Here is a 25,750-nt window from a genome sequence, read left to right on the forward strand (position 1 = left end):
CGTCAAATCCAGCTGGCAGGCAGAGAGAGCTCCTTATTTGGGCAGCAACTCCCCCTGATGTCACTGCCCAAATAGGGAGCTCCCTCTGCCTCCTGGCTTCCCACCCTCGGCTTATTCGGGAGTCAATAAGTTTTCCCGGGTTTGGGCAGTTAAATTAGGTGCCTTGGCTTATACATGGGTTGGCTTATACATGAGTATATACGGTAATACAACTATTCTTATATAAAGCCATTTTAAAGTCTTAACAGTAGTATATACTGTTGTAAGAGTTAAATTGAGTAAAACAAAATAAAGAATACATTGCACTATTGTAAGAGTTACAAATGTTCATAACTTTCGTTAACACAATCAAGATTTACTACGACGGACTAATAATAAACTGATCCAAGAAATATTTTTTCAACGGTTGCCAACTATAGGGTTGTCGACTTTGGATGGGAAATTCCTGGAGCCGGGGAAGGGTGAGGTTTGGGGAGGTGAAGGACTTCAGCGGCATATAATACCATAGAGTCCAGTCTCCAAAGCAGTCATTTCCTGCAGAGGAACTGATCTCCGTCATCCAGAGAGTCGTTGTAATTCCAGGAAATCTACAGATTTCCATCTACAACCATAAATGCACCAGATTTGGCTGCCTGGAGATGAAAAACCTGTAGAAAATTCAAAGACGACGAAGTTGAAGGTTAGCATTCCACCAGGCTAGGGCCAATGCTGAAAAGACCCTGGCCTGGTTGAGGACAGTTGGACAACTCTGGTGTTCAACTGCAGGAAAGGCCAGCCTGAGGGAGCTGAAAGGGGGTCGGCGGCAGCTGAAACAGAGGACTTGGATTCCTGCTGACAGAGTGAAGAGCCTTGCCTTGGGAAGAAGGGCCTGGCCCCTAGGAAGGAACTCCGGCTACTTCCCTGGCAAGCGCAAAAGGCCTAGCTAAAGATTTGCTTTTGGAACCCAGTTATTACTTCCTGGTTTGTTCACCTCATTAAAGTTCTTGTTTCTGTTAGTTACGTGTCCCTACAGCTGATAAGCAGCAGCAGTATGCACTGCCTAGAACTGCCACCTGCCATGGTTCAGCTTCAGCCCAGCGGCCAGGGCCTTCCTTCCTCACCAGGAGAGCTGCACACCGGGGCAAGCAGCAGCCCCTGGCACCACACCTGCACCAGATAGCGGGAGGATGTGACCTGCTTGCCCAGTCACCTTCCCCTCCCCCACCACCTGATGGAGGGGCAAAAGCCCCCCACCAGCTCCAAGCATGCCAGACTTTGCTCGCAGCAGCTCTGCATGTCCCTGGTTCATGACCGGGGGGGGGCAGGACTTTAAATTATGGGGGAGCTCCTGGCTGCCTTCTTGCCTAAAGTGCTGTCAAGTCACAGCTGACTTTTGCCAACCCCAGCAAGGGGCTTTCAAGTCAAGTGATTAAACAGAGGTGGTTTGCCATCACCTTCCTCTGCAGAGTTTTCCTCGGAGGCAGTGGCATAGCACCAAGGGGGCTAGGGGGTGCACGACACACCGGGCACGCGCCAGTGCAGGGGCATGGAGGGATTGTGGAGGGGTGGGGTGGAGGCGAGGCAGGGGCGCAGGGTGCACGCGTGCCCCGGGCGCAGTTCCCCCTCGCTCCGGCGCTGCTTGGAGGTCTCTCTTCCAAGTACCAGCCCTGCTTAGCTTCTGAGATTGGATGAGATAGCGTTATACCCAGAGGTGGGATCCAGCAGGTTCTCACAGGTTCCCGAGAGTAGGTTACTAATTATTTGTGTGTGCCGAGAGGGGGTTACTAATCGATGATTTTGCCACGTGATTTTTGCCTTAGTTACGCCCCTCCTCTCAGCAGTAGCGCGCAGAACTTGAAGCAGTCTAGCAGGAGGTGCACCGGCGTGCGTGGCAGCCTGCGCCTGCGTGCATTCGTTTCCCGCCCCGGAATGCCCCGCCCCCGGAATGCCCCGCCACACCCCTGTCGTACCCCGCCCAGCCCCATTGGCGCTACGCCACAGTTTGAATCCCACCACCATGGGAACCTGTTACTAAAATTTTTGGATCCCACCACTGGTTATACCATGCCGTCTTCCCTTTCCCTCCTTGCCTATGGCTCCAAAAAGCTTGGGCTGGCCTGCTCAGCAACAAACGGGGCTTATGCACAATTAAACTTAACAGTTGTGAAGTTTGCCATCCGAATGCTCGCCTGGAGTCATGTCTGCTTCTGCCCTTCATCGCTCTCGCTCTCTCTCTCTCTCTCTCCTCGCCCTCATCAAAATTCTGCCGCAACCGCCTGGAAAAGGTTTCAAACCTGACACCGTTATCCTTCTGGTCTTGTCATAGAGACGGTGATTAGTCTGCGCCACAACGCACATCAGTCCTGAACCTCTCAACTCAGATGCCACATGATCCAGTAATTAAGGTCATTTCCCCCAGCTGCTGGATGCGCGAGAGGAAATTATTATCCGTCTGATCTTGTTTTCCTTCAAGTTGGCTTCACGTTTCACAGGTCTGGTTTTCCCACTTTGATCAGAGAATTGGGAACAGAGAGAAAGCGAAACAGGCAGATTTTGTCGACAGCCCATAGCCCATTGCAAAGACTTCACAAAACTCAGGACTGCTTGGATCCATGGTGCTGGGAGAATAAAAAGAGCAACGGCACAGTCCTCAAAAAGGGACCGGATCATATTGAATCAAGGAGGAGTGAATCTGTCTTTTCTTTTGTTTCCTGGTGTTGCTATGAATGGTATTAATCCATCCAGTTTTCAGGGCTGATATTCTTGCAGAGTGAACTATTGTTCTACGATGGAACTTTTCCTTTGCATTTACAAGTCCCCATGTCCAGCTTCTGGCATCTTGAGTTAAAAGAATCAAGTAGGAGGTGATTTGACCTAAGACCAGGGTGGGTTGTTGGTTGTCAAAGTTGACAAGATTGATAGACTAATGCAATGATTCAGCAGAAGACAGCTTCATTTTTTTCATGATATGTCTGTTTCTTTTATGTATTTTGGATGTTGTGGGTTTTCCGGGTTGTAAGGCCGTGTTCCAGTAATATTTTCTCCTGACATTTTGCTGGCATCTGTGGCTGGCATCTTCAGAGGACCATGGCCATACAACCCGGAAAGCCATAAAGCCTGGAAAACCATACAACATGGCCATACAACACGGAAAATCCACAACATCCTAGTGATTCTGGCCATGAAAGCCTTCGACAATATATTTTTACAATATTTATATGCTACAAGAAGAGCAATATGTCAAAGACCAAAACAGCCGTGGAAAGTACCAGGTTCTTCCCCTTGCCTTTAAGTAAGAAACCAAGGCTTGAACCCTGCCAATACTTTTATCGTTGCCTAGCAACAGCAGAACAGCAGCTGATGGGACATTTGTTTCTTAAAGCCCCAGGCACTACTATTATTAATTGGGGCATGAGTTAATTTCCCAAAGTATTTTTTTAACGTCTGGATTTTGTCTGGCTTTCCTTAGGGTTGCAGAGATGTTTCATTAGAGCTGCATTGTCTGTTCATGACCCCAATATCCAGGTTTAAGTATCCACAATGGGGCCATGTTATTACGCATAAACGTAAAAAAAATATCATTTATACACATAATGGGCTGGTTCCCATGGATCCATTCTGAAGTAGATATGCTTTCCTCTGGTGGAAGGAACCTTCATGTGATGAGAGTGTATTGGTCAGAAGAAGGCTCCTTTTCCCAAAGAAAAATACATCCAGTAACTGGGCATGGCATGTATAATGCAAATTTATTACTGTATAGCAAGTCTGTGAAACCTGAGAGCGGTTTTTTTGGCTGCACCTGCCACACTGCCTTAATCTGTGGCTGCTTTTCCTTGGTAAACAATCTTTTATTTCCTGTGTCCTGGACACTGCTTCAAGAAAGAAAAATCAAAGCTATGCCAAGAAAAGCAGATGTTGGCAACATCACATCAGTTATAGAGATTAAACCAATTTCCATCCAATCATTTACTTTCCACGCTTTGTTTTGCACCGGCTTTAGAGTTGCCAAGCCCAGGTTGGGAAATTCCAGAAGATTTGGGGACAGAACGTGGGTAGGGGAGGGTTTGGGAAAGGAAGGAGTCTCGGTAGGTCATAATGCAGAGGCGTAGGGAGGCAAAATGGTGCCCAGGGCAAAATGGTGCCAGGTCCCCCCTCGCCCCACCACTTACCTTAGTGTAAAAGCACCCTGGTGAAAATGACCTTAGTTTAAAAGCAGCCTTTAAAAGCAGCCTGGGGGGAACTTCACATCACAGGAGACCTTGCGTGAGGGGTCAGGGGCGATTTCCCGCCCCCACGTGACCCCAATGGTATGCACCCAGGGCGGGGCGCCCCCCCTTTCCCCATTGGTGCTACGCTACTGGTATAATGCTGTCATGGAAGATGCTATCGCTACAGTAAAGGAAAGTCACATATGACTGTGAAAAGCATCTTTGCCTTTTGATCTCCTGAAGGGAGGACAGGAAACTAGGCAGAGGTGCTAGGATGAAACTTCAAAGGCCTAAGTTACCTCGTGGCCTGAACAGAGTTTTCCTGAGAAGGGGAAAACAAAAGTTTGGAATTCCATCTTGAGACGTGGTCAGAGAAGCATCTCTGGGCCGTGGGTTCCCGGAATGGGGACAAAGAACCAAAAGTAATTTAACCAGTTGAGCAACCTCCGTGCAGTTAAGTTTTATTTCTTTTATTTCTGTTTTTCAATAAAAATCATTGAGACCTCAGCTGGTTGGAGTTATTGGAGAAAAGAACCCAGGTTTCACTGAAACAAGCATGGCTCTCCCAGGCTTGCTTTCATGATAAATGCCATACTGTCCACACTTCACAGCAGCCATTTTCTCCAGGGGAACTAATATCTGTAGTCTGGAGCTAATTCGTAATAATGAAAGATCTCCAGGTCCCACCTGGAGGCTGGCAACCCTAACTGCTATTCATGAGAGAGTCCAGTATGTATTCATCCCTGTTTACTGGAAGACCTGTTTAACTCTACGCTACTTTTCTCAACTTTCAAGGCCTAGAAACCTTACTTTAAACATAATGATCATAACCCGGAATATTCAGGATTCAATTCCAAATCGAACCTCCAAACAACATAGGAAATAAAACTTTAATCAGTTTGAACATAACTGGCAAAAGAGTGCTTTATGGCAAAGTCTGCATAATGATTTTTTTAAAAGTTCAATTTGAAAATGCAATTTAAACCTGAATTATATCTGTTGGGTTTTATAGACAAGAAGACGGAGAAAACAGTCGGTGAAGTCTTTTGGTAATTATCATCGGCTGCTAAAGTTGTTTGGGCACAAAAATGGAAATCATGTGAGTCAGGGAACGGCGCAGAAAAATAGTTGAGAAACTGGCATGTAAAAATAGTTAAGTTTGCCCAAATGTAAGGTGACCACATGGTCCCCTTTGTAAACCAAAACGGGCGGGTAGGCAGGCGGCCGCGTGTGTGCGCGCGCAGCCGCAGGAGCGCACTGCCTTCTGGGGCGCTCCCGTTTCCCGCCCTGTCACAGGGCGGAAAATGGGAGCGCCCCAGAAGGCAGTTCTCCTGCAGCCACGTGCGCGGGAGGCTGCCACACTGCCTTGTGCCCCAGAAGGCAGTGCAACAGCCTTCCAAAAATCGGGACACTTGAAAAAACCCGCGGGACGCGGGACAAATTGTTTTAAGGCGGGACTGTCCCGCCAAAAGTGGGACGTCTCGTCAGCCTACCCAAATGGCAAAATTAACAAAAATTATTAAATGGGAAAATGTTGTCCTAATTTAAGGATAAATGGACACAGTTAGCAAATCGTCTTGAAAATATATATAAGAATAAATTAATGTTGATAAGCTTTGTGGAGTAGAGAAGAAGGGAGAGATTAGAAACAAAGTATAGGAAAATCGTTTATAAATATTAATATTATTATGATCAGATTATATAAGAGGCACCTGTATTTGGAAAAGTAATTTCTTTTCCGTTATTAAGCTAAGGGTAAATGTGATAAATAGTAAAATGTATGCCTCTTGACGGTTTGGTGGGAAGTGCAACAAATTAATCTGAATTGCTTTATAATATGATGAAGTTTGTTAAGTTAGTGATTAATTGCAATTTTTCACTTTTAAGATACATCAATAAAACCATTATTTTAAAAAAGCCACCAAATGCCAGCAAAATGATTCAGAAGGCATTTGTAGACAGGAAATATCAGTACTCTGACACAGCAATGTGAAAAATGTACATTTTTACAACAATGTAAAAAAACGTCGGTATGGTCAGTTGAGATGCAGCGGCTGTAAAAATTGTACGCTTCCTCATTTGAATACAGTCCTGAATGAATACGAGAATTATAATTCATTTTCTACACGCTGCCTTTGTCAAAACCATTATTTTGTGCATTATTGAACATGGTACTTCGATACAGCAGCATTTATAGTTTGCTGAACGACTACCGCCAAACTTAAAATAGGTGGCTGAGCAGGGCTAGGTAGGCACCAAGACTTAGGTAGAACGTTCTACAACAAAGAGGTCTGGAATGTTGAGTTCTGTAACGGAGGAATATACAATCTACTAACATCTTTTAACAAGACAGAGTATACTTGAGACCCTGGAGAGGGGCTGCCAGTCTGAGTAGGCAATACTGACTTTGGCAGACTAACGGTGGGACTCAGCACAAAGCAGATACGTGTGTATCACAGGAAATGATCCCTTCCATTAACTGGATGAGTTTCAGCGGCATACACAAATCACTTGTTTTTAATGCAATACCTGGACTAAAGCTGTAGATCCAACCACCAGACCGAACCTGGTCCCCCTGAAACACACTGCCAATCCCCAGTCCAAAAGAAATGCTCTAAAACAGCTGGAGATGATAGAGACAGAAAGGCGTGCAGGGAGAAGGCAAAAGAGAAAGGAAGACAGCGGTAAACACACTGGCCCTTGACCGGCCTTTTGTACTGAGGGCATCATCTGCAGAACGCCTCATCGATTTCGTTCCGGGAGAGCTCCTGGGTTTTTTTTTAATACACCGAGGGAGAGAAGCGGCCCCCTAATCAAAATTCTCTTGCTCTCCTGAACAGCTTCCCCTTCTGTGTGGTGTAGTGCTTAAGCGTGTGGTGTAGTGGTTAAGTTGGGCCAGGCCCAGAGAGAGCGGGTGGCTTGCTAGCCCAGATTGGCACTGGGCGAGGGGGGATTGGCTTATCAGGTCACTTTGGCACTGGGGTGGAATGGCTACCTTGGCTGGCATGTGAGTTTGCCAGCCCAGAACAGCACTATGGTAGCTGGTTGGCATGGGGCTGCAATAGCTGGCTACCAGAGGCGTAGCAATGGGGGAAAGTGTCCACTGCACTGGTGCGTCCTCCGCCCCCTCCCGCCCCGGAATGCCCCTGGCACGGCACGTCCCCAGAACGCCCTCGCCACATCCCCACAGGGTGCGTCACACCCCCTCCTGTCCCCTTGGAGCTAAGCCTCTGCTGGCAACCCAGCAACAGGCTCACCAAGCAAGAGCAAGAGCAGGGGTGGGTTGGTGCTTGGACTCATGAGCTTACAGTGGGCTTGCCAGGTCCGATCGAGAGCAGGGGTGGGTTGGCGCCAGGCCAGATCTGGAACAAGTGGGAGGGTTGCAGAGGTGGGATCCAGCAGGTTCTCACAGGTTCCCCAGAGTAGGTTACTAATTATTTGTGTGTGCCGAGAGGGGGTTACTAATTGGTGATTTGCCACGTGATTTTTGCCTTAGTTACGCCCCTCCTCTCAGCAGTAGCGCACAGAACTTGAAGCAGTCTAGCAGGAGGTGCACCGGCGTGCGTGGCAGCCTGTGCCTGCGTGCATTCATTTCCCGCCCAAGGACCGGCTCCACCCAGGAATGCCCTGCCCCCGGAATGCCCAGCCCCGCCCCCGGAATGCCCCACCCAACCCCACTGGCGCTTCACCACAGTTTGAATCCCACCACCATGGGAACCTGTTACTAAATTTTTGGGATCCCACCACTGGAGGGTTGCCCCAGCTGGCTCATGGGACCGATAAGCCCTCTCAAGAGGCCAAATCTGGATCCCAGGCCACGTGTCTGACATCTCTGATCTGTAGCTTTAGGGACTCTTTGTTAAATAACAGGCAGCCATCTTGCCTGGGTCCTTGTTATAACAGGTTCCTGCACCTACAGATTCTCGATATACCACCACATATTTCACTTTTATCAATTTTGATAATTTATATGCTGGCTCTCCAGACCTCTGCTTGAAATGGCTCACGAAGAAAAAATACTATAAAATAATAAAACATAATGTTTATCAATATTAAAACAAGCGGGGGCATAAAGGCTGCTCAAGAACAACATTCAGTAGATAAAATGATGCCCGTAAAATAGTCCTCTGCCTTGAAACAGACTATAAAAACAGCTGAAAAAGATGGAACCCCCTCAGTTAAGAGACTGGGTGAAAATAAATGTTTTGGCCTGGCAGCCAACCTAAGGGATAGTAAAGCTGGTACCAGGAGAGTCTGAAAAGGTTTTTTCCTGATGTTCAGGTAGAATCTCTTTTCCTTCACCTTGAACCCATTACTCCTGATCCTAGTCTCTGGAGCAGCAGAAAACAAGCTTGCTCCCTCACGCACATGATATATTGATTCAGCTCAGAATCGCATTGGCTTTCTTGGGCGCCACATCACACTGCTGACTCAATAACCAATAACAATAGAATACAACTCGTTAAAATACAATAACATCACACAATATTATAAAAAAAATTAAAAACAATAAAATTCCCTGACTAAATAAATTAAATCACTGCTTGCAAAGATCTGTTATTAGATCTATACTCTAACCCACCAACAGATAAAAGCAGATTTGTATATTCATCCACCACAAACTGGACTTTCTTTGCGTTAGAATGCTCCACTTGTGTCCTATACCCTGTTCCACAGAACTACCAAGGCAGTGGGACCCAAGCAGAAGGCTGATGTATAGATCCTTAAGGCTGTCCTAAATAAAGCGTTTTCACCTGACGATGGTTTTCCGTAGGAAGAGCGTTCCACTTAGCTGCTGCCGAGAAGGCTCTTTTCCGGGTCGCTACCAAATGTACTGATGGGATGGACACGTAGCCCTTCCCATATTATCATAATAAATGGGCAGGTTTATATGGGAGTAGGCTAAGGTGACCAGATTTTTACTACTGAAAAGCGGGGCGGCCGCACCTGCATGAGCACACTGCCTTTTGCGGCGGCGCTCCCCAGTCAGGAAACAGGGAAGTGCCCCAGAAGACACTGCGGCAGCGCGGGAGGCGCTCCCTCCTGCGCTGCTGCACTGCCTTCTGGGGCGCTTCCCTGTTTCCTGACCGGGGAGCGCCGCGCAAAAGGCGCCGCCACAAAAGGCAGTGTGCTCCTGCCTTTTTTTGTACGGCTCAAATCAGGGGAAACAGGGAAGCGCCCCAGAAGACACTGTGGCAGCACGGGAGGGGCTCCCTCCTGCACTGCCGCACTGCCTTCTGGGGCGCCTGGCTTGAGGAAGCTGCCAGCGCCAAAGGCACCACCACGAGCAGTGTGCTCCCTGCGACGCCCAGGAGCACACTGCCTGGCCAGCTCCCCGTCAGGAAACAGGGAAGCGCCCCGAAGGCGATCTTGACGGTGTGCGCAGCGGCGCAGGAGACTTCACCTAATCGGGACAATGTCAAAGCAGGACGCGCCCAGGACACATTAGCGCCGTGAGTGTCCCGCCCAATCAGGGCCCGGGCTGGTCACCTTAGAGTAGGCGGTCCTTCAGGTAACCTGCCCCAGTGCCATGAAGGGCTTATAGGTAACGATCTCACACAGTGTGTAACAGACGTCTCTCTGTGATACACCTCTGAAGATGCCAGCCACAGATGCAGGTGAAACATTAGGAACAAGTTCTACCAGACCACGGCCACACAGCCCGGAAAACCCACCAGAACCAGATCTCATTGAACTTCACAATGGCAAAAAGGCAGAACATTGATAGGATAAAAATGTGATATTTGCTCTTGCTGCTTTGCGTTGGGCACGGTGGAATTCCACTTTGGAGTTTGTGAGCTCCCTTTCATCTAAACATCAGTTTCTTCCTCCTCTCCCAGCGGAGCGTTTTGCTTATAAAAATAAATAAAAGAGATGAATGGGCCACCGTCAGCTCCTTTTTTCTCTTTTTGTCTTCCAGAAGCTTTGAAGAGAAATACTTTTGGAGAGAAAAAAAGACTGCTTAGATATCCTCGCACCTGTTTCCTAAGCATCTACAGCTGCATACAGTAGCAAATGCTGAAAAGAGATATTGTATGCAAAGGAGGTGCGTGCGAATTAGAGTCCCCCCTGGGAAATCAGTGGTCGGATTGGGGTGGGGGAGGGAAGAGCTTGATTATATTATTTCTTGTTGGGAGAGGACTCTCTAACCCTGCAATCTTCTGGATAGTTTCTATGTTTGATGCGAATCTTTAGCTGTTTGGTTTTTCAAACTATCTGAACCGATCTGAACGGTGGCAGCTACAGCTGATATTAATCAATTTGATGTAGCATCCCTCCTGCCCTTTCAAACTTCAGAGCTTAAATCTGAATTGAGGTTGAGCTGAAAAACCTTTTTTTTAAGCTTTTTTAAAGAAAAACTTTTTAATGCTTTCATTGCAAAGGTGCTTGTGAGTATGAGCAGAAGATATTTCACTCATACACCGGCCTCAAGACTCTTATGGCCCTATCCCAGTGATGGCGAACTTTTTTGAGACCGAGTGCCCAAACTGCAACCCAAAACCCACTTATTTATCGCAAAGTGCCAACACGGCAATTTAACCTGAATACTGAGGTTTTAGTTGAGAAAAACTTGCCCTGGCCCGAGGGAGGGGAATCAGCCAATTATGCGCTGATGGCCTTCCCTGGCTGGCTACGCTGTGCCAGATGCCACACCAGCTTCCTAGTGCCCTGCCGCCAGAATAGCAGGGGCAGGCTAGGGGCATGGCCATGGGAGGACCGGATGTCAGTCAGCTTCCTCCCAGTCATTCGCTGCCTTACGCCAGCGGTTGGCACTTTAGACTTAAGCCACGGAGCCCTATGGGGCCTTCTCACCTGTGTTGATAGCTGCTGTTCTTCAGGGACGGCCTGTGGCTCGGATGGGGCAACTGCTTTGCATGCCAAAGGACCCGGGTTCAATACCCAGGATCGCCTGTTGAAGTGGTAGAGGCAGTGGTGGGATCCAAAAATTTTAGTAACAGGTTCCCATGGTGGTGGGATTCAAACAGTGGCATAGCGCCAATGGGGCTGGGCGGGGCACAATGAGGGTGTGGCCGGGCATTCCGGGGGCGGGGCAATAATAATTTCTCTGTTACTGTAAAAAACTCTTACTGTAAAAAAAAAGTTCCTAATTTCCAGCTGGTATCTTTCTGTCCATAATTTAAACTCATTATAGCAAGTCTACTGCCAACAGAAACAACTACTTCTCCTCCAACTGACTGCCTGTCAAATACTTAATACTTTCAAATACTTAATTTTGTTTCTAGAATTCAAAAGAAGGATACTTTCCTTAAACAAGGAACTTGACCATATTTCTAAAACATGTTTTTAAAACAGCCCAACAGGGAGAATTATCCCGTTTTCTACCTTCGCTAACCAGCCACATAGGAAACAACAGGACTTGATGATTTTTGGACCTAATGGAATTTCTAACAGAAAAGCAGACCCAATTAGTAACCCCCTCTTGGCACACACCAATAATTAGTTACTCTTGGGAACTGGTGAGAACCTGCTGGATCCCACCTCTGGGTAGAGGTCTTTCTCATTCCTACTGTCTGAGACTCTGGAGGCCCCCCACCCCACCCCGCATCCCAGTTGGAGCAGCCAGTACTGACTTGGGTGGACCGAGAGTCCGAATGACCGACCAAGGGTCTCACTGACTGACCGAGGCAGCTTTGTGTTCATCCAGCTGATGGTTTACCCATGAGTAAATGCATATAAGTAGAACTGTTTTCTTGCCCTCTACTTGTGCCTCAGAATGTCGCATCAACTAGTATCTTGCTGAGGGTCTTCCAGATCTGGAACCAGCCCTGTCCACGTCACCACTGTCATGCGAGAAGGGTCCTGGTGGGTACAAGGACGCTTGGGATTCCTATTGAATGCAGCTCTATATGAAGAAATGCTATATTTAAAAGCGCCATGTTAGCCAGCTTGTTCATAATTGGGGCTCCTTATCAGGTTCAGAGCAATCGGTTGTGCCAAAAAATGTACACAGAGATGATGCACAAACTGAATATCATTCTGTTGGCTCCTTAACAATTCCTACAGAAGCAGATGCTCAATACCGGAAAGATGCACATCGAATTTAGTAGCGGCAACTGCATTACAGGTGGATATTTTTTGTGGAGGAGAGGATCGAGAGGTACATGCCAATTTCTAACACCCCTGCAGCTGTTCTTCACAGTTGTGTTTTGAAGCTTACCTTTCTTTCTTTCACTTCTAAGCAGGTCAGTGCCTTCTTTTCTGATTTCCCTCCTGGCACTTTTGTCTTCCCTCACACTCTCTGAATCTCAATTTTCCACATACCACAAGAAGGAGTGGTGGAGTCCTGGGTCGTGGCTCAGTGGTAGGGCACCTGCTTGGCTTGTGGAAGGTCTATACCATTTCAGACTACAGGAAGGGGACACTGGACCTACCAAATCACCTTTAAATCATATCTAGTTTTCATAACGCCCTGCTATACATATTCTAAAAGTTAGCTTAGCCTGTATATCATACTGTTCATCTCAGAGCTCAGTTGTGCCTTAGATTTCTTCCATGTTTCTTTTTAAAAACTTTTCCCCTCTTTTGCAAATGTAGCTACGGAGATGGATTATCAAGAAGGAGAATGGCATGGGGAGGGAGAAAGTGGGCCATGGGGAGTCCCAGCCAGCATAGTGTAGTGGTTAAGACCTGGTGGATTCTGATCTGGAGAACCTGGTTTGATTCCCCACTCCTCCACCTGAATGGCGGAGGCTTTATCTGGTGAACCAGATGTGTTTCCACACTCCTACATTCCTGCTGGGTGTCCTTGGGCTAGTCCAGTGGTGGGATCCAAAAATTTTAGTATCAGGTTCCCATGGTGGTGGGATTCAAACAGTGGCGTAGCACCAATGGGGCTGGGCAGGGCACGATGGGGCCGTGGCCGGGCACTCCGGGGGCGGGGCATTAATAATTTCTCTGTTACTGTAAAAAACTCTTACTGTAAAAAAAAAGTTCCTAATTTCCAGCTGGTATCTTTCTGTCCATAATTTAAACTCATTATAGCAAGTCCTATTGTCTACTGCCAACAGAAACAACTACTTCTCCTCTAATTGACTGCCTGTCAAATACTTAATACTTTCAAATACTTAATTTTGTTTCTAGAAATCAAAAGAAGGATACTTTCCTTAAACAAGGAACTTGACCATATTTCTAAAACATGTTTTTAAAACAGCCCAACAGGGAGAATTATCCCGTTTTCTACCTTCGCTGACCAGCCACATAGGAAACAACAGGACTTTATGATTTTTGGACCTAATGGGATTTCTAACGGAAAAGCAGACCCAATTAGTAACCCCCTCTCGGCACACACAAATAATTAGTAACCCACTCTCGGAAACTGGTGAGAACCTGCTGGATCCCACCTCTGGGCTAGTCAATGTTTTCTCAGAACTCTCTCAGCCCCATCTACCTCACAAGGTGTCTGTTGTGGGGAGAGGAAGGGAAAGGAGCTTGTAAGCCACCTTGAGTCTCCTTGCAGAAGAGAAAGGAGGGGTATAAATCCAAACTACTCCTACTCCTTTTTCTTCTTCTTCTACTAGTACAACTATTTTCCATGTGCACTATTGCTGGATAAAGCTGCTCCTACTGTGAATAAAGGCCTGCAGTAAAAACCCATAACAGAAAGCTTCGGTACCCTCCTGGCATTTGATGTGTGGGAGGGGGGTATGTATGTATATATAGATATAGGCGTATATTCTGCATGTTGCTACTTGCCGGTCATAACCAGGTCAGGCTGGAAGTTTAACAAGCAAAGCCTTGCTTGGCAACCGTGACCGAGTCAGTGGTCAAGAGGGGAAGACGCAGATAAATAAAGAACCAAGATTCCTTTGGAAACTCAGAGGTCTGTACCATAGCAGGTGGCAAAGAGCAACCAATCCCTGTACTTTCAGTGGAGCAGCAGTGGCATAGGAGGTTAAGAGCTCGTGTATCTAATCTGGAGGAACCGGGTTTGATTCCCAGCTCTGCCGCCTGAGCTGTGGAGGCTTATCTGGGGAATTCAGATTAGCCTGTACACTCCCACACACGCCAGCTGGGTGACCTTGGGCTAGTCACAGCTTCTCAGAGCTCTCTCAGCCCCACCTACCTCACAGGGTGTTTGTTGTGAGGGGGGAAGGGCAAGGAGATTGTCAGCCCCTTTGAGTCTCCTGCAGGAGAGAAAGGGGGGATATAAATCCAAACTCTTCTTCTTCTTCTTCTTCTTCTAGATGAGGATCACTTCTTTTGAAACAAATGGACTCCATACCATTTCAATGTGTGAGTTTAGAAGGGGTGAGCCTCTTTTTTGCCGCTGAGAAAACGGCAGAGGAGCAAAGGTGTAAAATTCCCCCTTCGCTAAGACACTCATTTGCCAGAAGTTGTTTTGACCTTGAAGTCCCATGAAGAGAACGTCACACATGATTACACTGTGTTATTGAAGAGAAGAAGAGTTTGGATTTACATCCCACTTTTCTTTCCTGTAAGGAGACCTAAGGTGGCTTTCAAACTCCTTTCCCTTCCTCTCCCCACAACAGACACCTTGTGAGGTAGGTGGGGCTGAGAGAGTTCCAAAGAACTGTGACTAGCCCAAGGTCACCCAGCAGGAATGCAAGAGTGCGGAAACACATCTGGTTCACCAGATAAGCCTCTGCCACTAAGGTGGAGGAGTGGGGGATCAAACCCGGTTCTCCAGATTAGAATCCACCTGCTCTTAACCACTACACCACGCTGTCTCTCATGGAATGATTACGTTTTACAGCAGCCACCTGCTACTACCAGTTAGGGGAGTGGCCATGCTTCAATGGTAGAGCATCATCTTGGCATGCAGAAGTTCAAGATTCAATCCCGGGCATCTCCATTTAAGGGACCGAATAGTAAATGGTATGAGAGACTTCTGCCTGAAACCCTGGAGAGCCATTGCCAATCTAAGCAGACCAGGGGTCTGCAACCTGCGGCTCTCCAGATGTTAATGGACTACAATTCCCATCAGACCCTCCCGCATGGCCAATTGTAGTTCATGAACACCATGAGAGCCGCAGGTTGCAGACCCCTGAAGTAGACAATACTGACCTCGATCAGGCAAGGCTGTGATTCAGTGTAAGCCAGCTTTGTGTATTCATGGGCCACTGCCAGAAACAAAAACTCCATTATCAATTGAAACTTACTACTTAGATGTCTCTAGGTACCTCTGTTGTCTGCTCATTACAATCACAAGTTGACTTCAAGGGAGGGTGGTATACAAATCGAATAATACAATACAATATTAATGAAACAACTGAGGGTCAGTGCAACAGGGAAGTACAAAGAACAAGAAGAAGAGGAAGAAGAGTTTGGATTTATATCCCCCCTTTCTCTCCTGCAGGAGACTCAAAGGGGCTTACAATCTCCTTGCCCTTCCCCCCTCACAACAAACACCCTGTGAGGTAGGTGGGGCTGAGAGAGCTGCGAGAAGCTGTGACTAGCCCAAGGTCACCCAGCTGGCATGTGTGGGAGTGTACAGGCTAACCTGAATTCCCCAGAGAAGCCTCCACAGCTCAGGCGGCAGAGCTGGGAATCAAACCCAGTTCCTCCAGATTAGATACACAAGTTCCTAACCTCCTACGCCACTGCTGCAGTGTAAATCATGAAGCATGGCCCTTAGCTCTCCATCTACCAACCAAGATATATTTTATTGGACTGGCTGCAGAGTAGAATGCCCAAAGTGCATTAGATGTGTGACCTGCTGGGGTCAAGAAGAGTTCCCTTCCCCTCCTATCCCACACAAAAAAATTGGGTTCTTCTGTCTCTCCCATTCCATTCCATCCCACCCTGTCCTGTTTCTCCCATTCCGTTCTCCCCATGTCATCTCCCACCCACCAGCAATAAGTATAAGCTACATTGATCATCTGAAGGAGCAGCAGTGGCGTAGGAGGTTAAGAGCTCGTGTATCTAATCTGGAGGAACCGGGTTTGATTCCCAGCTCTGCCGCCTGAGCTGTGGAGGCTTATCTGGGGAATTCAGATTAGCCTGTACACTCCCACACATGCCAGCTGGGTGACCTTGGGCTAGTCACAGCTTCTGCATGGCGCTCTCTCAGCCCCACCTCACAGGGTGTTTGTTGTGAGGGGGGAAGGGCAAGGAGATTGTCAGCCCCTTTGAGTCTCCTGCAGGACAGAAAGGGGGGATATAAATCCAAACTCTTCTTCTCTTCTTCTGGTATACTATAAGTAAAGCCGCTTAGCTTATGATCAGTAAAGACTCTTTTTGTTGTTGTTGTACTTGTGATGAATGATTCAGACTACCAGTCAATTACAAGCATGATGAAACCTGGGCAGATTTTTGGGAACCTACTAAGAACTGGAAATACGATTTTTTAATAAAAATGGAAGCGGAGATTTCTTCAGGCATTGACGCCGTTTCCAGGTTTCTGATTTCTAAGCTGCATCTATCGGTGAAGCAAGCAGCACCAATACTCACCGGCCTGGATGGGATCATAAAAACTGCCAAAAAGAGATTGTATCCTAGGTAGTAGAGCACCTTATATGTTGAAAACTCCAGGCCTAGTACCTGGGACCCAGGGGCTTATCTGGGGAAAATGTAGCCCAGTGCAAAATCTGAGTTTTCTCCCCACCCCCCACCCCATATGGGTGGCCGCCCTCTGCCACCACAACCAAACTTCTTTTTTTGCACCAGGGGTGAAGGAGGAGAGAAGGACCCCGAGGGGAGGAGGGATGTGGAGGGCAGTGGTGGGATCCAAAAATTTTAGTAACAAGTTCCCTCACCAGTCCCCCCCCCTCAGCAAAGGGGGCAGAGGCATACCTAGGCAAACCTGAGCCCTGGAGGCAAGGAAACCTGGGAAGTTGGATGCCCCCCCCATGGCAGGCCAGCCACCCCACCATGACCCCCCAAAATTTTTTTGCACCAGGTCATTTCTAAATCATCATCACATTATAGAAAATGCCCCAACTCACAAACCTGAACACAGCAATGGTGAAACACACAGGTTCTTTGATAGAGACTGGTGAGATAAAAGGTCTGTAAAAGGTTGAGAATCAATGAATTGCGAGGTAAATTCCTAAAAAGGGATTAACCCAGTTCAGGGGAGTTTACATTATTAGTCGCATAATTGCTATATGGAACCCTTCACATTCCAAGGCACGGTGTGTGCCTCTCGGGGAGAAAGCTTAGATGGCGGAAGATGAATGGCGGACCCAATTAGTAACCCCCTCTCGGCACACACAAATAATTAGTAACCCACTCTCGGGAACTGGTGAGAACCTGCTGGATCCCACCTCTGGTGGAGGGCCATTTTCTGCCCCCCACGTGACTAAATGGCTGCAGCCCAGGGACATTTGACCCCATATGTCCCCCTGGTGGCCTCATCAAGGCAAGTTCCTCCATTGGGTACCTTCAGTCACTGGGACAGAGGCCTTCCTTTGAAAGAACACCCAATGACATGTGTAGACCTCTACTGAGGCCCCTTCCGCACATGCAGAATAATGCACTTTCAATCCACTTTCACAATTGTTTGCAAGTGGATGTTGCTATTCCGGACAGCAAAATCTAGCTGTAAGTGACATTTGGAAATTGAGTTGAAATTGCATTATTCTGCACATGCAGAAGTAATGCATTTTTCAATCCCACTTTCACAATTGTTTGCAGAAGTGAATTTTTGCTATCTCCGGACAGCAAAAATCCCCAGCTGCAAAGGGGCATTGGAAGTGGATTGAAGAATACATGTCACTGCAGCAGAATAATGCGCGCCAATCCACTTTCACAATTGTTTGCCATTGGTTACCTTGCTCCGTCAACAAAATCTAGCTGCAAAGGGCATTGGAAGTGGATTGAAAGTGCATTATTCCGCACATGCAGAATAATGCACTTTCAATCCACTTTCACAATTGTTTGCAAGTGGATTTTGCTACTCCGGACAGCAAAATCTAGCTGCAAAGGGCATTGGAAGTGGATTGAAAGTGCATTATTCCGCACATGCAGAATAATGCACTTTCAATCCACTTTCACAATTGTTTGCAAGTGGATTTTGCTATTCCGTACAGCAAAATCTAGCTGCAAAGTGCATTGAAAGTGGATTGAAAGTGCATTATTCCGCACATGCAGAATAATGCACTTACAATCCACTTTCACAATTGTTTGCAAGTGGATTTTGCTATTCCGGACAGCAAAATCTAGCTGCAAAGTGCATTGAAAGTGGATTGAAAGTGCATTATTCCGCAAATGCAGAATAATGAACTTTCAATCCACTTTCACAATTGTTTGCAAGTGGATTTTGCTATTCCGGACAGCAAAATCTAGCTGCAAAGTGCATTGGAAGTGGATTGAAAGTGCATTATTCCGCACATGCAGAATAATGCACTTTCAATCCACTTTCACAATTGTTTGCAAGTGGATTTTTGCTACTCCGGACAGCAAAATTTAGCTGTAAAGTGCATCAGAAGTGGATTGAAAGTGCATTATTCTGCACGTGCGGAAGGGGCCTCAAAGTAACTGGCACCAAATACCTTGTGAAAAATCAGTCATCAAGAGGATACAACTGGAAGAAAAGATACCTTTGTGTGTGTCCATAATCAGCTTCATTTCTACCACCTGAGCAGAGGAGCAAGGGAAAACATCACCCACCATGTCAAGAGATGGTGGTGGCATCCCAACGTCTCCGTCCCTGCACAGCTCTATTGCCGCACTTATTGAGCCAAAATGCAGAAGAGAGAATTATCTGCCACGCGATTTATTAGAGTCGATGGAGTGTGAGCAGAGTTCTCGACCATCTTTAAAACACCACGGTGCTGCATAGTATATTTTTAATGGAAACAAATACATGCAGTCTGCTCCAACTTTTCGCCGAGACACCCGCCAAAGACAACAGGCCATAAATCAGTTTCATCTCAACCCCCTCGCTCTTTGCATAGGACAGCTTTAAACGGCCAGCATCAAGGTTGGGAGATAGAGGGGGGGAAACTCCGCTCCTAAAGAAATTTAAAGGTTATACAAAGGGAGCGAGGAGCCGGTTGTAGAGGGAACCGATGCTAAATTGAGGTGATCCACTTATTTAGCAAGGTCGCCGCAAGCCCCACTGAACCAATTCTCACCCAGCACTAGCAGAGCAGAAAATAATCGGCTGCGTGTTATGTGATCAGCAGGATGGGAAGAACAGAAATACGTTCCCAAGCTCCAACCGAGAGTTCAGATCAATTTCCCTTTCGCCCAAAAATATCTAAGGAATGAGTCCAGTTACTCTCCGGATTAATGTTGCAGCAGATTCGGAAAGGCCCATCCATCACGCGCGCCGAATTCAGTATCTCAAGCAGCCACAGGAGCAGAGAGTAACGCTGAAGCAACATTGTCGGAATTTCTCGTTAAAACAAAAGTCAAACCACAGGAGTGTTGTGGGGTTTCCGGGCCGTATGGCCGTGTTCCAGTAGCGTTTTCTGCTGACATTTCAATTGCATCCGTGGCGGGCATCTTCAGATGCAGGCGAAACTTCAGGAGAAAATGCTACTGGAACACGGCCACACACAGTGGTGGGATCTAAAAATTTTAGTAACAGGTTCCCATGGTGGTGGGATTCAAACAGTGGCATAGTGCCAATGGAAGACGCCGAGTGATTGGGCACTTCAAGGGGGCATTAATAATTTCTCTGTTACTGTAAAAAAACTCTTACTGTAAAAAAAAGTTCCTAATTTCCAGCTGGTATCTTTCTGTCCATAATTTAAACTCATTATAGCAAGTCCTATCTTCTACTGCCAACAGAAACAACTACTTCTCCTCTAATTGACTGCCTGTCAAATACTTAATACTTTCAAATACTTAATTTTGTTTCTAGAAATCAAAAGAAGGATACTTTCCTTAAACAAGGAACTTGACCATATTTCTAAAACATGTTTTTAAAACAGCCCAACAGGGAGAATTATCCCGTTTTCTACCTTCGCTAACCAGCCACATAGGAAACGACAGGACTTGATGATTTTTGGACCTAATGGAATTTCTAACGGGAAAGCAGACCCAATTAGTAACCCCCTCTCGGCACACACAAATAATGAGTAACCCACTCTCAGGAACTGGTGAGAACCTGCTGGATCCCACCTCTGGCCATACAGCCCGGAAACCCCACAACACTCCAGTGATTCCGGCTGTGAAAGCCTTCGACAATACAACAAACCATAGGGTTGCTGGCCTTAAGGTGGGCCTGAGCATGTCATAGCATTGACACTTATCTCCAGAAGCCAAAGATCATTTTCTCTGGAGAAAATGGCTCCTTTGGAGGGTAGACGCCAGTGGTGGGATTCAGCAGATTTGCACCACTTCAGCAGAACCGGTTGTTAAAATGGTGCTTGTAAACAACCAGTTGTTAAATTATTTGAATCCTACCATCGGAACCGGTTCCTAAATTATTTGAATCCCACCACTGGTAGACTCTATGATATTATGTCCAGCTGATTCCACCTCTCTCCAAAACCTGCCCTCCTTAAGATGGCGCCCACAAATCTTTAGGCATTTCATGAACCAAAGTTGGCAACCCTTAACCATCAGGCACAGTTCTTCCTGGGTTCAAAAGGGCATCACCCGTTCACCTGGCACATCTGTGGTGAAAATCTTATAAACATTTGCCTTGGAGCTTATATTGAAAAAACAGATTCGATCTAGGGGATGGTGTGCATGTTATTGGAAACGGCTCTACGGGAAGCCCTTAGCCTCCTTCGTTTCCTGCAGCAAAGGCCAGTGACTGTAATGGCACAACATCCAACAATACGTGGATTGCCTAGTAGACCAGAAGTTCCTACTTGTATTGCAACATTTATTTAATTAAAATATTTATTCCCCCCACCACCACCACTTTATGACCTGAGAGAGTTTACAATTCCAAGACAGACAGACAGACAGACAGACAGACAGACAGACAGACAGACAGACAGACAGACAGACAGACAGACAGACAGACAGAGACTGGCGCAAGGCCACCCAGCAAGTTTATGCAGCACAGGGGGATTTTAAGCTGGGTCTCTTAGACACGAGTCCCCAGAACGACCACACCACACTGGCTTTCTGATAAAATACAATATAAAACCATTAGAACATAAGAGCATAAGAACGAGCCTGCTGGATCAGACCAGAGTCCATCTAGTTCAGCACTCTGCTACTCGCAGTGGCCCACCAGGTGCCTTGGGGAGCTCACATGCAGGAGGTGAAAGCAACGGCCTTCTGCTGCTGCTGCTGCTGCTGCTCCCGAGCACCTGGTCTGCTAAGGCATTTGCAACCTCAGATCAAGGAGGATCAAGATTGGTAGCCATAGATCGACTTCTCCTCCATAAGTCTGTCCAAGCCCCTTCTAAAGCTATCCAGGTTAGTGGCCATCACCGCCTCCTGTGGCAGCATGTTCCAATGAATATTGGAAGCAGCATTACCAATGAAAATGCCTACACCCCACTGAAAGTCTTAAACAGCATCTCCAAAACATTTCTAAAGAGGGGCCCCCACACCTTCTCCTTCCACATGAGGGGAGCCACTATAGAGAGGAAATTGGTCAACTGGGTCACTTTAAACAGGGGGGAAACTAGCAAGTGGAAGGAGGGGGGCTTGAATCTTTGATCACCTCTTAATCAGTGGTGGGATCCAAAAATTTTAGTAACAGGTTCCCTCGCCAGCCTCCCCTCAGCAAAGGGGGCAGAGGCGTACCCAGGCAAACCTGAGCCCTGGCCAAAACCTGAGTTGGATGCCCCCCCCATGGGAAGCCACCCCACCACGACCCCAAAAAAATTTTTTGCACCAGGTCATTTCTAAATCATCATCACATTATAGAAAATGCCCCAACTTACAAATCTGAACACAGCAATGGTGAAACACACAGGTTCTTTGATAGAGACTGGCGAGATAAAAGGTACGAAAGGCTGAGAATCAATGAATTGCAGTACCTGGAAGGGATTAACCCAGTTCAGGGAGTTACATTATTAGTCACAATTGCTATATGGAACATTCATGTTCGGGGAGGCGAGGGCATGGAGATGGAAAAGCGGACCCAATTAGTAACACCCCCTCGGCACACACAAATAATTAGTAACCCACTCTCGGGAACTGGTGAGAACCTGCTGGATCCCACCTCTGCTCTGAATATTTACACATGCCACAAAGCAGAGATTTAAAAAAAAACAAGAGTTATCCTGTATTTAGGAATCTACAGTACAATCCGCCGCCTCGCCCTAAGGGGGACAGTTCGCATGCATTTTCTCTGGCAGCCAAGATATGATCCCTCATAACTTGACACATCAATAGCGAAATGTTAACACGTTGCAAGATTGATATTTCCCCAGCAAGGCCACCCTGATTAAGATCGTTAGTCTTTGGTTTTTAATTCCTTTTTTTCTTTAACTCAGCAACAACGTCGGACGCAAAGCAGAGGTTGCAACCGAATTAACCGAATCTGGAAATGCAGCTTGTAAATGGTTTCCCAGTCACCACTGAGCGTGAAAATACACCTGACCAGGAAAAAAAAACTAATCTTAAACCTCATTCCGGGACCACCGGACTGGAAAGAAATCATACACACACTATTCATACCATTTCAGCATCTTTTTTTAAAAAAAAGTTTGCTAAGAACCTGTTCTTTAGATTAATGAGGTAAATCTGATTATCGACAACTCGATAATTATGCTTGAGATCCATAAAGCCAAGGCCAACTCCAGATTTGGGGAGCTGCGAGTGCAATCTGGGGGGCAGGGTGTGAAAGAGCTTTGGAACTGGCATGATCTTGCCGCTGACATAAATGCCACTGCACGTGGCATAAGTGGCATCTGCTCTGGCAACGAGGGCACTCACGCTGGCAAGGGGGAGCCATGCAGCTATGCATTGCACAAGTGCAAACTCTGCTGCAACGCCAACTCTCCTCTGGCAGAGGAGTCCATACTTGTGCCAATGGGATAACTCCTAGTCTGTTTGCTAAGACCATTCAGGCTGGGAAAAAATCCTTTAGCTGGCCTAGACTTACACCAGGCAACAGGACATAGTGGGGAAAAATTGCATCCAGGTGCTCCCCGCCTAACCCCCCCTGCGCCTCCCGTGCCCCATTTACCTGGCTGAGGTGCCACTATGCCAGCTGAAGGAGCAGCCTGGCAGGGCTGGGCCAAGGGGAGGGGTGTGGGGTGATTCTCCACCCCTCACATGACCAGCTGGCATGCGCCTGGGGACATGTGACCCCACATGTCCTCGTGAGCGCTCTGCCTCTGCCAGGTGCAGTCCATTGGGTTGCATAGGGTGCTCGCAGGGTGATCATCGGGTTTTTCCTCTTTTCTGGCTATCTGTGCCTCCGCAAACCTCTTTGGAGGCAGCAGGACTGCGCCACGCCAGGTCACCTCAAATCTACTTCCCCCCCCCCCCCATCAGGATTGCACTGCTAAAAAAATGCCCTCTAGTGTACCACCCAAACATGTTCACAATCCCTCCTGGAGGCAAAAATGAAAATTCTTGGAAAAGAGCGAGTGGAAGAAACAGCCAAGCTCCCTCTAGAAGCGAAACCACCACTGGTGACTTTGTTCCTGCTGCGTAGTTTCTGCGACGCAACAGCGGCAGAGAAGTTGAGCCAATGGGAAATGTGGCAGCCACAAACCTGGGAGCTACCACCTCTCTCACTTAGAAGGGCTTGAAGCTTTCCAAAGGAGAGAAGAAAAGGCATAACCAGCCTTCAGGACAGACCAGGGGTGTAGCGGGGGGAAATGGTGCTTCAGTGGGATATGGGACTGGACCCCCAGGTGTCCCCCCCACCAGGGTGCCCCCCCGCTACTTGGCTCACTCAAACCCCATTCAGAAGGAAAGCATGCCCGAGTAGGCTGCTCGGCTTCCAGCTGGTGCCTGCTTTGAGCACCCTGCTCTGAGCTGAGCTGTAGAGCTGAGCTCTAGCCATAGCCACACCACTTCCTGAAGCATGTGCAGGCTGCTTCCTGCTCCCAGGCTTCTTGTGTGTGGGGCCTTTTTGTGCCCCTCCCCCCCATGTGACTAATTGGCGTGCGCCTAGGGAACATGTTCTCACATGTCCCGGAGGCAGCTACGCCACTGGGACAGACCAAAGGGACAACAGTGAGCCTCTTTTCCTACTCTATTCCCTGCCCCCAAACCCCCAGAAATAGCATTGAAAGGAAAGACCAGCACTTTAGTTACTTCTTGGTTCCCATCAAGGACCTTTCCCTTCATCGCCACGTAATATGAAGGCGCCTCACTTGGGTGCAGCACTGGAGATCCCCTCTTGGCTGTATGTAGCAGGAAGGACTTGCCAGGGCTTGCTTTTCCGACCCTGATCCTTAAAGCCCCACCGCTGCCGGCAAGACTAAAAGGAGCATGAATTTGTCACACTCGGATCCTTCCTCTAGGCAGCTCTCCAGGCAGGAAGGGAGAGACTGTCCCAAAGAACATTACTGGGCCTGCCGAGGAGATCTTCCATTTCTCACAGACAGACCTGATATCTTTGGCTAGTAGTGAACCCTCTTTCCAAGTGCGTTTTACTGACCCTTGATGTCAATTCCAAGCAAAGGTTTAATTAAAAAAAAACTGATTATCCATTAAACACTTCTGTAATAAATTGCAATATCAGAGTGAGAGTGTCAAGAAAGGAAGAAAGAAAGAAAGGAAGGAAGAAAGGAAGAAAGAAAGAAAGAAAGAAAGAAAGAAAGAAAGAAAGAAAGAAAGAAAGAAAGAAAGAAAGAAAGAAAGAAAGAAAGAAAGAAAGAAAGAAAGAAAGAAAGAAAGAAAGAAAGAAAGAAAGAAAGAAAGAAAGAAAGAAAGAAAGAAAAGAAAGAAGAGAGGATCTCGAGGACCTAGAGGATCATCTGGACGGACGGATCTGGACGGATCTGGACGGACGGAAGGAAGGAAGGAAGGAAGGAAGGAAGGAAGGAAGGAAGGAAGGAAGGAAGGAAGGAAGGAAGGAAGGAAGGAAGGAAGGAAGGAAGGAAGGAAGGAAGGAAGGAAGGAAGGAAGGAAGGAAGGAAGGAAGGAAGGAAGGAAGGAAGGAAGGAAGGAAGGAAGGAAGGAAGGAAGGAAGGAAGGAAGGAAGGAAGGAAGGAAGGAAGGATCCATATAGTAAAAGATTTCAGTTTGAGAAGACTAGGGATTTCTTCAAGGCTGGAGCCCCCTTTTCCATCAATAAAGTGAACGCTCATTCAAGCCAAGCACAGTAACAAACAACGTTAAAGTCAGGCCTACCTGGAAAGATGAGCCTTGATAGATGCAGGCACCTGAAAGACCAAACAGGGATTTGTGTCAGACATAAAATCAACATGCTGAAATTAGGAAAGGTTGTAAAAAGAGCACTTTTAGCAGTCCCATATGACAAAGCAGCCCATTTGCCAGGAATGGCCACAGTTTTCTCTCCTTGTAGCTACCCATCAGAACTGAAACCCACAGGAGAGTCTGAACTTTCAGTCTGCAAATTACCAGCAGGTTCACACCAAAGCACTGAGCCCCACAGGGGTACCCACAGGACAGGTACATAAGCTTCACAAACAGTTACAGACCACAGGAGGTCATGCAGTAAGATCTTTCCAGACATTTCACACAGCAGGGATATATGAAGCAAGTGAGGCTACCAACTCTGGGGTTGGAAGGGAGGG

The sequence above is a fragment of the Sphaerodactylus townsendi genome, linkage group LG10, assembly GCF_021028975.2.
Source record: "Sphaerodactylus townsendi isolate TG3544 linkage group LG10, MPM_Stown_v2.3, whole genome shotgun sequence".
In the NCBI taxonomy this organism is placed as follows: Eukaryota; Metazoa; Chordata; class Lepidosauria; order Squamata; family Sphaerodactylidae; genus Sphaerodactylus; species Sphaerodactylus townsendi.